This window comes from Grus americana, chromosome 4, assembly GCF_028858705.1.
Source record: "Grus americana isolate bGruAme1 chromosome 4, bGruAme1.mat, whole genome shotgun sequence".
In the NCBI taxonomy this organism is placed as follows: Eukaryota; Metazoa; Chordata; class Aves; order Gruiformes; family Gruidae; genus Grus; species Grus americana.
Window position 1 is genome coordinate 27,625,889 of NC_072855.1, and position 14,882 is coordinate 27,640,770.

General features: G+C 37.9%; 1 long non-coding RNA gene across 1 annotated transcript; it reads left to right on the forward strand.

Annotated features, from left to right (window-relative positions):
* The first annotated feature begins 1,062 nt into the window (after window positions 1–1,062).
* On the forward strand, window positions 1,063–13,717 carry LOC129206397 (uncharacterized). Its single transcript, XR_008577117.1, has 2 exons — window positions 1,063–1,483; window positions 12,955–13,717. It is a non-coding gene; the product is annotated as an uncharacterized LOC129206397 (long non-coding RNA).
* Window positions 13,718–14,882: the final 1,165 nt, after the last annotated feature.

The window sequence follows — 14,882 nt, forward strand, 5'->3', positions numbered from 1 at the left end:
ATATGTTGTGGAAATCTATTTTACTCTGTCCTCAAGACCTGAGGGTCTGAAGAATCAGTAAATCTGGAGAAAAGGTGTGAGAGTAGGGCTTCAAAATGGTGTGAATGATGCTGCTTTTTCACTGCCTTAGCTATTTCAGTTTCCTGCAAAGTGGCATCTGTTACTGGAAATCATATGGAACATACTACAAGGGAAAACTCAGAGGCTTTCTAGCCACTGTGTCAGAGTAGCTGCATTTGGAACCTTAAAAGCAAACAATAAAAATTTGAGTTTCAGTATTGCTCCTTCTAATATTGTTCCTCCTAGGATCGTGCCTTTTCTAAACGTGATGTGATTTTGGGATTCCTGACTTTTGTTTGGAAACACTTTATTCTGCCCTAATTATTCTGCCTCTAACACCTGCTAATGTATGTTGAACTGTTGAACTAAGAATATTTTCTTTATTAAAGGATGACACATGGAAGTCTAAAGTTATCCCTTAAAATATTTTTACTGGACTAAATAAAATAGAATAATGAGATGCAATAATATTTATCATTGGCCACTACTTCTAAAGAGACTGAATAGGAGTGAGTAACTTGGCATTATCATAATTTATATAACAGGTATATTGTTAGAATATTATTACATCAACTCCACTAAGATGTCATAGATTCAGTACTGCTTTGAGAGCCATATATCATGTACTTGGAATCAGGAATCTAAGAGTATTTATTATTTATTCATTTATAGTCCTATCATGGTGGTTGTTCAGTGAATGCTGTCTCTTCCTCTCATTTAAGTCATAAAGCATTACTATTCATTTTTATTTCACAGAGCCAAATGAATTTTGCTTCCCCCCCCCCCATCATTGATGTTATTCCTATAGGAAATTTCTTATGGCTTTAGAAAAATTGAAATTTTAGGGCTTTTCATACACCCTTCATAGTCTTACGTTCCCAGTAATTTACATATTAAAAAACATTATTTATAAAGCAAATATATGCTATTCTTATCTGCAGGGAGAACATGATATAATTCATTTTTACTCTTTTTTGCCTTGACAGCTCAGTATAAATTCTAATTATTAGGAAAAGATGACAGATTCAGTATGGAGAATAGAAGGAAGAGGCCAAAAGCAGAAGGTTATTCCCAGGATAAAGAAGCCATCAAAATGCTAATAAGCCCTATTCCAAAAGGGTATTATTGTTTCTTTGTTCAGCTTTATTTATAAACACACACATCTGAAGCAATGGTTCCATCTGCACAGACTAAAAAGCTCTGTGTCCAAAATACACACTGCTCCAGAACCTACAGAGAATAAAAAGCCCTGCTCAGTTAGACAGCTTTCAGAAAAAGCACTGGACTGAAAAATGACAAAAGTCTCCAGAAATCTGAAGTTTAGATGGAAAGCCTTCTCTGTACAGAAGTTATTCTGTATGAACTAGACAGGAAAGAACTGAATTATCTCGCTGATCTCGGTCCGGTGGATGTTCCAGTGAAGGTAAGTAGCAACCTCACATCAGCTTTTATGAGCTCCCAGAAGAAACAAAAAAACCCACCAACCCACATCTGATTTATCTGATTATTTGATGGACAAGTTGGGTCATATTTTGGCAGAGGAAAGTGGAATCCATGCAAGTTCTTGATGCATCATCACGGCGCTTCCTAAAAATTTTAAGGAAAGTAGGACACAGGAATGGACAGGGCAGCACAGAGTGTAGAAGGGAAAAAAAACCCCGCCCCAAAACCAAAGATAAAGGAAAATCAGGAAATGATAACTCTCAAGTGAATACAGGAATGAGTTGAAAGAGCACTTCTAACTCTGGTCTCAAGGTAAGTTCCTTCAACTTTGGTAGCAGAGCAGGAAAGGGAGCAAGCTATTCTCACTGTTTGTCACAGTGGCAAGCTCACAGCAGCAGCAGAACCAACAGTCTGAGTCTTATCTGTTGATTATATAGCTAAAGAAGACATGTGCTTATCAACACAAACCTGTAAAAATCTGAAAAGAAAAAAAAAAAGAGAAAAAGGAATAACTCTAAAGACATAAATATTTTGAGAGATGGCTTAATGAAAATTATTTTTCCACGTTTGTGTGCCAGGAGGTTTGGGTAGGTGGATGATTGTCCATAAAAACACAGGACAAATTCAATACCCTCTTTGGAAGATATGTTTTTCTCAAACTACCATCTGAGGGGCTTTTTATTTTTATTTTTGAGATATTTAATAGAAAAAATACAACTGACACTTGAGAATAGGGAATGCAGGTTTACATGTACCTCACTTCAATCTTAAGTAAGTGGCTTAAAGAGACTTCATGTCTCCTTGGAAATGGACAGAGACGTTTAGCTGAAGTGAACCAAACATGCACCAGACACGATGTGCCCCAAAGAATAATTAACAGAGCAAGATGTACGGATAGATTATAAACAACCTGCTTATAAACAGTCCTGCCTTGTGTTTGAAAGAGTAAACCTGTCTGATGGGGAGAGATGAGAGATTTCACTGCCTAAAGCAGCAGTCTGGAAAGGCTTCGAGAAGCTGGTGTTAGCCTAGAGATAGAAAATACAAAAAGGCAAAGAAAAAATTAACAACAGAATTCTCACTTTATGAAAATAGTGAGGGTTGTTGACAATGAGGAACACAGTTTCTGCAATACAATTGCTCTGTAATGTATTTGTTACATTGCGAAGAAAGTAATATTTCCCTTCATGTTGTTAGCAGTCATAGAATTGACTAAAATCAGTTTACAAGGGCATAATTCCTTTAAAAAAAAAAAGATAAAGAAAACTACCAACCATATCATAATGAATCCTACCAAAAATAAATTTCCTCTCTGATTAAGCTTTACATATCTCTTTTAAAGAAACTATTTATTTCCTGTAGAATTTATTGGTAAGTTGGAAGAGTAATTTTTGGCAATTATTCATATAAAGCATTATTTCAAAACAAACAAAAAAATCAAACAGAAGATTACTTGAAGTATTATCAATAACTCCCTAGTTAGTCTTTAATAATTTTTAATATTACATATAAAATTATTTTTGTATAATCTGATTCATAAGTTATCAGCATTGTCTTTTTTCCCCCCTCTTGCTCTACTTTTCGTATTTATGGTATGTTGTTCGGTCCTGAAGAGATGGATTCTTAACTCAGAACCTGCTTCTGTGTTGCTGTGGCTACCAAGCAGCTTAATTCTTAACATTTCCCTCATGTTTCCGTCTCTTCCTTTAACACAGAGTCACTGGATCCCAGTGAGTCTAGCCATGTGTAAATGCATCTTTTTTAATTGCTTTTGCAATCATCAGGTACTTGCTTTCGCAGGCACTAAAGCCAATGTGGGTACGCTTGAGGTCAGTAAGATTACAGTGGTGAATGGGAAACTACATGACAATCCCGAAGAGATGCGATGGGAGGAACTGTAACCTGTGCTCACAAAGAAGTTAGAGGATTCTAGTTAACTTCCTGCTGACTTCAGAAAAAGGGAAAAATGCCTTTGATGCACTGCAAGCTTTCACATCCACCTGTTAAACTGGGGATAACGTTTTAAATGGAGATTTGTAATCTGTTACTTCTCCAAATTGTGACGTTATTTAGTACACCGTACCCTCCTCATGGTGTAACTGCAGTAAATAAATTGGCTTTTGAATTTATCAGTCTCCTTGTACAATACTTCAGTTCAGGGTAAGTCTGGACTTATCATACTATTTTTTAATCCAATCTTTTCTTTGCTGTTATAAAATCATTTGGTCTTTTTCTGCATAAAGGCTGAGTTGTCATGAGCGCAAGAAGTGAAATTTTCTACTCTGCTGTATTCGTCAGCTCCTTGTGTCATCAGCAGTGCTCCATAAGAAAGATGATGGCATGGCTTTTTCAGCTTGATGACTATTCCTATGTTGAAACACTAGTTATCATACGATCTTCTTGCTTGAATTCCAGTTTATCGTTTGTTATCTTTGCTTCAAGTGCTTCCTGTATTCTATGTGAGATTATATTACTCAGAAACTTTATCTCTGACTAATCGGTTTTCTTGGTAACTTAGCTATTATTCTATTATTTCCTTTTCCAATACCTTTATTTTACTGGAAAGCCTTTTGATTTTATGAGTTGTTCTACGATCGTGGACTATCCCTATTTTGGTTAGGGTTCAACTTCAGGTTTTGTAGGTTTGGGCATTGTCATTGTCTCTCACTGTTTTCCCTGTGATAAAGATGTTACAATGTCTGGTAGGAACTTCTGGTGGTACTAGTGTGTTTCTTGAAAGTAATCTAGCCTTTGATTTCTTCTGCTACCTTGTTACTTATCTGCAGGAGACCCTCTGGCTGGCACAAGCTTGCCACCTATAATCCAGTTGACTTGTTTTACTATTCTCTGCTCTTAACAGGAGCTTCAGCTTTGGAGTTAGCTGTACATTTCCTCTTACTATCTTCTTTTACATCTGGATTTTTTGTTCTACGTGGATATGTATGTGTATTTAGCTATTGATTCTGCTGTTCACGTTCCCAAACCCTGCACCATTGATGTTGTTTTCTGGCGAGTGCGTGCCATTTCCAACTGGGCAAGACATTGAAGCAGAAGGGCTTTGACAACATGGGTTTTGTTTTTGCATGTGTCTGTCTGTTTTTACTTTCAAAACATCAGCCAGTGACATTTTACATTTGTTCATTTAAAGGATGTATTGTCAGAGTAGGAACAAGGTAATGGCATTAGTTTAAAGACTTGGACTTCTTGGATAAAGCACCACTAGCCTGCAACAAATAAAGCTGCTCTGCTGGAAAGCAAAATGCACAAACAGTTAGCATTCAGTTGAAGTAGTTCATCTACAGAAGACAACCTTACCTGGGGGGATACCTGATGTCTCTCTGCCTTAGAATAAAGGAAGAAATACTTTAGATTCTGTTGGATAGACTTCTAGTTTCCTGCATAAGAAACTCCTATGTTTCATACTTTTTTTTTTCCCAAAACATTTTATCTCTTACCGTATAGTTGACTAATGTCTCAATTTTTAAAATAGATCTGTTTATATTATAATCAGACACCCAATAAATCAAAGATATAACCCTTAACTTGCAACTTGTTACAAGCCTCATCAAAAGCACACCACGCTTTAATTATAGCCTCCATCTTTGTGTTTCGTTGGTGAAATAGCACTAATATTTATCAGAATGATGTGTGATATGCTTGATATAATGTGCTTTCAGAAGTGCATTATATCAAGCGGAAGTTTTAGATGGAATTTCTGAGTAGACAGAGGAAAATAATATGAGTGTATTTGTCACGATACAAGATGAGTATTTTTATCCTGCAGTCTGAGTTTAGTTCCTTGGCTAAAGGGCAGTAATGTTATTTGAATGTAGAGCTGGGAAATGGGAGTGATTACATCTGGTAGCCAGTCATCTTAAGTACAGTTTTTTTTCAGAAGTGAAGCAGCATTATAACAGACCAAAGAGAAAAGCATAGGAGCATTGGTATAAAATGTCTCACACTCTGTGAATTGATGAATATTCAGTGATATTGTTAGCATACAATTTTCTCCCGTTCTTTTACAACTTGTGTGACTTTTATTTCTTATCTCAGCACCCCTACAACTTGGGAAATGTGTCGCTTTTCAAACAGGGGTCTTGAGATAAAACTAAGGTGCCTGAGCTATTTCCCATTGATTCCTATATTCAGATTTTGGTGCCTTCCAATTGGAGGCATATTGAATCTCTTGATTTCAAAGTATATGCATTTATTATTGACCAGCAACAAGTGTTCATTTGTGTTCGGATCTAGTTCTTTATTCAGAGCCAAATTTTTAGGCAGTGACATTCCAGTCCGGAGTCTCTTATTACTTCAGACATTTTTGTATGATGTGTGTAGTTCTGGTGGTTGTCTAAAGCTTCTGTATGTCAACATAATAGACAGGGTAGATGTAAGTCACAACAAATTGTCTTATAAATGGACATATTCATGGATGTTAATTTTCACTCAATTTGAAGAGGTTGGAACAATATTTTACCTTCAAAGATTACTTAATTGTTTCAAATAAGATGTGTACTATATTGAATAAAATAAAAGCAAATAATCTTACAGTCTTAGGCAGATAGCAAATCAATCATAAAATTCAGTAGAATTGTGACACCCTGACATACCACAGCTGAATGTGTGGTAAAGCATGCCACAAGAATAGCATTGGTTTCAATGTCCATCGACTTGGCCTAATGCGGGTTGACACTTTAAAAGACAGAGTGCAAATATCTCCACAAGATTTCGCATTCAAGAAATTAAAAGATAGGTCAAGGTTTAAAAGATAGGTCAAGGTTTTCTACAATTATAGATGTGCTATTGCAAACATCAGTGGCATGTGGAATTTTAAAATACTGAAGTAAAATCAGTGCTTGTGCCAAGTGACTTCTATGAGATTCTGAAGAACCTGGAATGTGTTCATTATTCAGTAGTATAAGTATCATGGCAACGGCCAGTGGAATAGATCTAAAAACCTGTAAATAAGCCATCAACTTGTTTTTGACCATGATTAGGTTCCTAGGATCATGTGATAATTCAAGTTGGAAGAGACGACAGGAGGTCTCTGGTCCGGCTTCCTGCTTACCTGCTGGCACATGAAAATCTCCTAGAAGAAGAAAAAAAAGTTAGAGGAAGTGTAAGTCCTTGTTTTTAAAAGAAAATAACACTTTGATATGTGAATGTGTAACCACACTGACTGCAGGGAGACAAAGATACTCAAGAGAACTCCAGCGACGCACTCAGGACTATGATGAAACCACACGCAGACATCTGTTCCTATGGCTCTTCAAATACTTCTGTTTCTGCAAGTGAAGACTCACCATATTGTGCACTTGTACCTTCAGAACGTTCTGTGCAGAGCCTGCATTTCTTGTTTTAACCGCCACATAGTCCTCAAGCTATTGAAATACATACAAAGTGCTCAGAAAGGTAGGCGCTCAGGATGGCTTGGATTCACCACTGCACCAGCTGAGCCACAGGGCTGCGCTGTCGAAAGAGGCTGCGTATGCTGCATGGGGGGATGTGCTAACTGCCCAAAACCAAAGGAAGTGTTTATGTGGTCCCAGAGCCATCTCGTTTGGAAGCACGTGAGATCTATAATTTGTGTTGAACACAGCTAATTGATGACTGTCCTTGCATAGGACCTTTGCAGAAATTTAACATCCCTCTTTAAGTAACCTGAAGAAAAAAGTACATGTTGTCTAGTCAAAATAAAAAAAAAAAAAAAAAAAAGAGGGGGCAGGGGGAACCTCTCTACAGATGTTAAGCTCTCAGGAGAATTGTTAACATTTCTTCTGAAGGAATTACTTAACACTTGGATGAATTCTTCTCAGATGAGAACACCTGTGTTCTCTGTTCGCTTTAGAAAGTCCCAGGGCAATGTATGTTCCAGCCAGTCCATCCACAGGAACGTGGCGTTGTGAATAGACTGCGTCACTGTCAGAGTGCATTCTGATAAAGCGTATAGCTTTTGAAATGGAATGGTTACTTTCTGCTTTGTTTTGCTCATCCCTGTTTAACCAAGCATTACAGGAAGAGCTAACAAACAAACGAAAGAACTTCAAAACCCTCTTTTAAAGTCAAAACTGTTGCACACAGTCTACTTAGATTTTACATAGGGATTTTGGAAGCAGAAAAATTGGACTTTTAAAAAAGTATTGCAGGAAGAAGTTTATATCCTATTTAGGCTATAGAAACTGTTCTGGAGCCATCACTATGGGTCCTACACTATGCTTTGAGAGTTCATTACCTCTTATGGCATTTTTTCAGTGCACGTCTATATTTTTGCCATGTGTCTACATATTCAAGTCCTATCTATCTCATTCTGCCCCTGTGTTGGGGGGTGAAATGTTCTTTGTATCATCCCTTCTGACCTGAGACTGAATTTAATGCGGTTAGAGCAACGTGATCTTCAGGTACCTCATTTCCAGTCACTACACACACCTTACAAAGGAGTCTGTGGACCTCTTCCTGTCAGCTGTCTTCCATCTGAATATACCACTGTCACTAAGTCTGTTTAAATAGTGGTTTTGCTGCAATAGCCCCAAAGCACAAGGAATAAAAAATAGCACTGTGAGGCTTTCAGTTGGATATTGAAGCAATGCAGATCAATATGAGACGGTTGCCTGCTGCAGTCACTCCATTTCAGCAGACCCTTTTCCTGCGAGAGGCTCCAGAGAAATTACAGAGATTGTTCAGCAACTGATGTTACTGTAAAAGTTAATTATTTACTAGTGAATATATGAAACTGGTATTTTTAGTCTCTTGCCATTAATTGTGGAGAGGAGTGCTTTTCCTTCCTTAAAAAAAAAAAAAAGAAAAGAAAAAAAAAAAAAGGACATCTCTGCAACAGCACTTGGCTTACAACATAGATTATATCGTATGCCTGACAGGATGATGTAGGAGCAGACACACCTGTCAGGCCTGTTCCTTCCTTCCCCGTAAGGGTGCTAGTAAGAAAACTTTTGCAGGAGCTTCTGTTGCCTGTGGCTGCTCCCAAGCAATGGAGAGAACTTGCTCTGATGTCATACTCTAAAGACTGAGACATGGTGAATAAAGAGGAACGTGGAAAGAGGTGCCATGCACTTCTGCCTTCCTGGCTGCTGTCCTTCATGAAGACATCTGTGGGGCAAGTTTGTGCTGAGCTTGTCAGTCAGATGGAGCCCCTCTGCTGATAACAAGGAGAGGGATATCTTGTTTTGGTGTGGGCATGAGGCAATCCTGAAACCGCTCAGCATTATGAAGATTGAAGTGCAACTGGAAAAATCCTGGAGAACTAGAAGATAAATGGACTGAAATGCCTACAGAAGAGCAAGGCCCTTAGGGCCAGACAGCAGCTGAACACGGAAGGTTGCAAAGTCCATGCAAGTCTAATTTTAAATTCCCAGCTGAAATTCCGTTTTGGATCTGGCTCTTAGAGTCTAATTTTTTCTTGCCTTTTAAAGGACATAGATCAAGTCAGTAGAAGTTAAAAAACCTGATATGTACTGCACGCTGTTACCTATTATATTTTTCAGAATTATGTGGAACTTTTAACAGTATTTTTGGTAAGTGCCAATATCAGTGACATCTGTACTGAGATGGATCCCTGTGCTTTTATTCTTCTAGCCTTATTTAAAACTTTTATGTGTTAGCTCAAAAACACTAACAAATTCTCCTTTGGCCTACTTAATCTCTTTTTAGTAACTGTGCAGTGCCCTGCAGCTTTAGTAACATACTTTCACCTAAACTGAATACATGAGCAAAAATATTATATTAGCATATTAAGCCATTAGTAATTTGAACCTTAACTCAATCTCCCAATCTCTCTTCACTAACAGGAATGACTTCTTTAAGTTGTATTTTTCATCCAAGTAGTTTTTGTGGTTACTATACTCTTTGGAATATATTGTAAGTGGAAAAATCAGCACATTTGGGCAGCGACTCCTTGCTTCTGTCATCATCTATAAAATCTGAAGAATAATATTTTCATACTTTGCAGTTGTGCATCCAAACAATTTAGTGATTAGGAGGCACTCAGATGCTATGATGACTATCAATAAAGAAGGCTGTGCAAACATATTGTGTAGCACCTCAAAACCAAAGATCTTAATGCAGAAAATGATTGCATAGGCCTATTGTCTGCATGTTAAACAATGCATTTTTAATACACACAATTATTTAAGGCAATAATAAAAACAGATAATGGAAACCAAATTAAGGTAGGGAGGTTGTGCCAAGCTTTACAGAGAAGGTTTTTCTTTAATGGCATTTTTTTATTCTATTGATTGCTATTGAGATATATATCTATATCTATCTTTTCAACAAAGAATTACAATGCTTAAAAAAATCCTTCACAAGCTCATTTTGTATCTGCACAGTCCTTGCTTTGTGTAAAAGTGACAAACTCCTAGGAAGAAATAATCTCTGGCAGTGTTACATAAATTCAGCTAACCTGCTGAGACATTTTACTCTCAGAAGACACTAGAAGATTCTGGTATGATGAATAATATAAAGGAGTGTTAAAAATAGAATCAAGTTCTAACAAAATAATAGATATCTCACAAAGAGGAAAAAACCCCCGTTTTTCTTCTAGGTTTAACATTTGGGTTTCTGTAATAACAAGATTACAAAAGTATCTTTTATGGAGTGTGATCCCTAAGAACTGGCATATTTTTACGTGCTGCAGAAATTAACCTTAGCTAGTGGAGTGCAAAGACAGTTTTCTTACATTTGAGTTTAATAAAGATTTTTTTCCGCATTGGTCTTCACAACTGCTCCAAGTACATCAGAGTTTTTCATATGATGTGTCTGACAACGGCAGTTCAGTCTAATCCAAACAGGCATCAGTCACGTGGGCAGATTGTGCTTTATTAGGATTCACCCTAAAGAACTGTGACTAGGAGTAATGTAAGGGACAGAAGGTCATCGACACGGAATGCTTTTTTTCCAGAACATAACTGAGAGACCCTTTCACCATTCTGCAGGAACTCCAGGCTAAATCTTTGTTCCCCTAAATGGCAGGCGTTAGGGTAGTTGCTCCTACACAACGTGAGAGAGGGAGGGAAGTTCCTTGACAGCCAGATGGTTCCACTGCAGACTGAACAGGAAAAAATAACTGGCAAGGAAGGAATGGGTACAAGTAGGAACCAAAAAGCAGATTAGCACTTAGCACAGGGGAGAAGAAAAAGGAGGACCTATACGCAGCTAACGGCAAAATTAAAAAGTAAATAAAATTAAGCAAATTTCTACCCATGACTGTGTAGGATGCATTCCCTATTTCCTGCCAGAGCAGTATTCTTGTGCATCCATCTGTTACAATGCCCATAAATTGTGAAAGCATTTTCCTGTTGTGCTGTATTATTAATCTGAATTCAGATTAATTATACTCAGATAGGAAATCCTCCCTTATCAATTTTAGCATCTCATCCAAGCTTGTAGTAACTTGTGACTTTTCTCGTCAATGCTCCAGATTAGTTTTGTTTTCTTTCACTCACTGAGTGTCTTCTCATCAGTGAATCTCAGTGAAACTAACTCTGATGGCTTCCAGGCATGGTTGGGGATGTCAACAGTGCAGAACATTCATTACTGTTTATCTTTTATGCAGTTCTGGTTGTGTTTTTCATTGTCTGTTGCCACCATTCTGAATGGCTGATACCTGTGTGTTGTCCAAGCTAATCAAGCTTTGGCCCAGTTTCCTGACCTGAAGGTGTCAGAGATCTCTTTGCTTCTGTTTCTTGGTCTGTAGAAATCACTCAGTTTTCTCCTCCTCTTACAATAATAAAATGCCTATGTAGTTCTCTGGCATTTTCTCTTTTCTTTGTTAATTATTTTTCTTGCTAGACCTGTGGTGACAGAAGCTGTCCATGAATGAACATTCAAATCGTTATTTACAGGAGCACCAGTTGCTTTTCTCTATCAAAATGATTTTATCCAAACTAAGACTCTCTGCTCCATGTGTAGAAACCTTTTTCTGTCTCCCAGGAAAAATACTTGTAGCTGTTCCTCCATTGACCATTATCTTCCTTAAAATACACATTTACAGACATATGTAAAGAAAGATAACAAACATCCTTTATCTGATTGAAAAGTTAGTTGACAGCTGGAAACACACAGGTATTTCCACTATGCGTTTAAATGATCAGCGTCCTCATCTGGCAGAGACAAGCCAGTCGTTCTGAAGGTCTCATCCACTTTTGATAGCCCTAAGAGTCAAAGCAGCAAAGCAATGAGACTAAACCAAAAATACGGGCAACTATGACAATTGGCCACCCTTCTTTCTCTTGCAGCAGCAATCATGAATATAAATACGGAAGAGTAGAGCAAAATTCCCTTCTAAAAGTTCAGGCTGGGGAACAGCAGCCTTTTCCTGTCTTTTGTTATCGGAGTCCTGAGCCTTCTGGTGGTGATACTCCTCCTAATGCCCTGATTTAACTGAACATATACTTTTGCACTGTCCCTCCAGTAAAAGTGAGGTAGAAGTTTTTCTATCTGAAGTCCGACAGCTTCTAAAATACGTCATGCTTTTAGCAGCTTAAAAATAATATTAATAATTTGGCCTTATGAGTAGTCTGCTCTTCCCTGATATTTGCATACTGCTAAATGAATGCCAGGCATGTGCTTATACAGATGTGCCATAAACATCTGCTGTTTTGGCTTGTCACTCAGGGTGGGATTGAGCTCTCCAGGTGACATTATCTAAAAGTCAGGTGCCTAGAGGATTGCTCTGTAGGTAGTGGAGTGAGTGAGGCACAGCCAAATGCTGATTAATCCCATTTATTTTAGACATTCCTTTTTAAGATGGAAGAATTTGCCTTTGGAGCTGTGTCAGTTTGTCCTTTACCTCCTCATTACCTCAGGAGGGAAAATGCCACAGCTGTTTTAAGCTAAGCACCTCACCTTCACACAGAAAGAACGACTCTTTCCCTTGCTGGTCTGTCATCCTCCACCCTTCTGTTGAAGGTCCCAACTTTTCAGATTCTTTAGCTCATGCGTCTAAATATGTTTGTCTTTTGAATTAAATGGCCACCGGATGGCAGCAGAGGATAAGGATAAATAACAGGAATGATCAGTACATTTCTGAAGTGATGGTCTTTGAGAACTATTTCGGTATTAAAGAGTTCGCCCTATTTTTTCTTTCTATAATGGTCTTATATTCTTGATTTATGCTTACAAATTATTTTAAATTTATTCTATCAAATTGATTTCTAATGTGGGGAGAAATAATTTTTCCCTGCCAATATATCTATCTTGAAACCTTGATGTAGAATTATGTCCTTATTTTAAACCACCTAATATGCAGGGTGTTTTTTTTTTTTTTTTACTGTGTTTGCTGCTGTACAGTGAGAGACACAAAACACAGTCCTAGAGATGTGCAAATGGATACCCAAAATGAGGCAAGATTATCATGGTTGCACCGAAGTCTTTTAAACTTCTGATTCTCAAATTATTGCATGCCATGTTTATCTTGTCTCCTCTTGTCTTTCCTAGGAGGACCAAGGCTTCACATGTTTTTTTATTCAAAATGTCAGTGTAAGCTATTCAGCCTGTCCCGTGCTTTGAGGACTGGTGCTTCAAACCCGCTTTGTGTAGAGCAGCTTCCATGGAGAGCAGCGTGGCCAGGAGTCTTCCCGGCTGGGGAGAGTCGCCGAGTGTGGAGCCCTCTCAGTTGCTCTCTGCGCGCTGTCAGAAAGCAGCGCTCCTTGGCCACCCCCGATAACCGTGTGAATACCAACACCAAGCCTATAATTACCCTCAAGTCCTTCTCTCTGGGAACCGTCTGCTCGTGGTATTTTACACAGCTTCACAGCACAGCGTACCCAGAAAACCTGCTAGTGAGTTCGGAGACTTCGAGCAGTCGCAGGGTGCTCCTGTCTGCTCCTTCCCTGCAGACGCTGGTACGGTCTGCGACTCCTCACCGCAAAGTACAGCTGCTTTGTCTGCGTTTCGCCCCCAAAAGGGATGGTGTGCTTATTGCGAAGTTAAAATGCATTACATACGCCACTAGTATTTTTCCATGTTGGCAGATACAGGAGTTGCCATGGGAATGACACATCATGTGAATGGGTGAAGAGGCAGCTCACAAAACGGTATGGATTAGAGATGTGGCCCGCAGTGTTAAAAACATGTACAAACCGTCTGCTGTACATAACCACACCGACTTCTGTCGCTAAGAGGCTTCAGGGAAATAAATTGATACTTCTCTAGGCCTGTTTTATAAATGAGCATCTTAAATAAATAAAGCATTTAACTGTGATGAGTAATCCCAGTTCTTTAATAAAGGATGGAGTTATGCTAATTGAACAGCAAAGTTGTTTGTCAGGGCTGACAGATATCTGCATACTTCATTTATTCCATTAATTCATTTTCTGCAGCATATAATTATGATCCCTTGCACAAGTGACAGAAGCACAGATAGACTTGCACTGCAGGGCTATATATCTATTTTGCTATGATCAGTGGAGTATAGCAGCTATATCATTTTTATCAGGACCATGCTGAGAACAACCAAAGGAGAGTTCTAATGATGATGGACTTGTAAATCTTGCATTTATTCATTAAGCAGGTCATGGACAGCCATGAATTTATTTTAAATGAATGTGTATTTTTTTTTTCTTTTGTTGGTTCTCAGGAATTAAAAGTTTAGAGAGAAACTGGCACTAGGAACTCTTCAAGGTATTAAACTGAATAATCCTTAAGCAGTAAGAGAGAAAGAAAGAACAGCATCGTAAAGAATGTAATTATGGGCAAGGGAATAACTGGTATTTCAGCTTATACTGTGACAAAAACAAATTAAATTCCGTCCACGTTGACTAGCCTTTTTAGTTACTTGTTGTTTTGGGGTTTGTTTCGTTTTGCTCTTTTTTTCCCCTCTCTAAAAAGTTGATTATTTCATACTGAAACTATTCCCTTATGTATGAATCATCTAAATTAGAGCAGCTGGATAGACTTCCCACCTCTCTGGTGAAATGCCCTAATCACTGAATGTTCTGTTTCTCCCATTCTGCAAATAAGTGCCATCTTTCAATAGTTTTCAAAATTTAATGTAAAATGGGACCTTGTTCCAGATAGGACCGAATTTATTCCTTCCTTTAGTATCTGAATGTGATCTTTAGTTTTTTTCCTAGTAAATCTGGGTGCAAGTCCACTTTGAAAGAGGAAGCAATTAAACAATGGGCTTTTCCTTTTCTATCCATTAATTCACTTTTAAAAGGAGGATATAAGCTCCTTTACCTATACATTTTATTTTCAGTTAAAACATTCTATGAATTTAGGCTGAATTTGCATGTGGTGTTTGTATGATCAGAATCATACAGGTATATTAAATGAAAAATTCATCAGCCTCAGAGATAAGTCCTTTAAATAATTAGAATCAGTTATTGTGTCCTGGTGAACATAAAAATCTAACTTGTACTAGA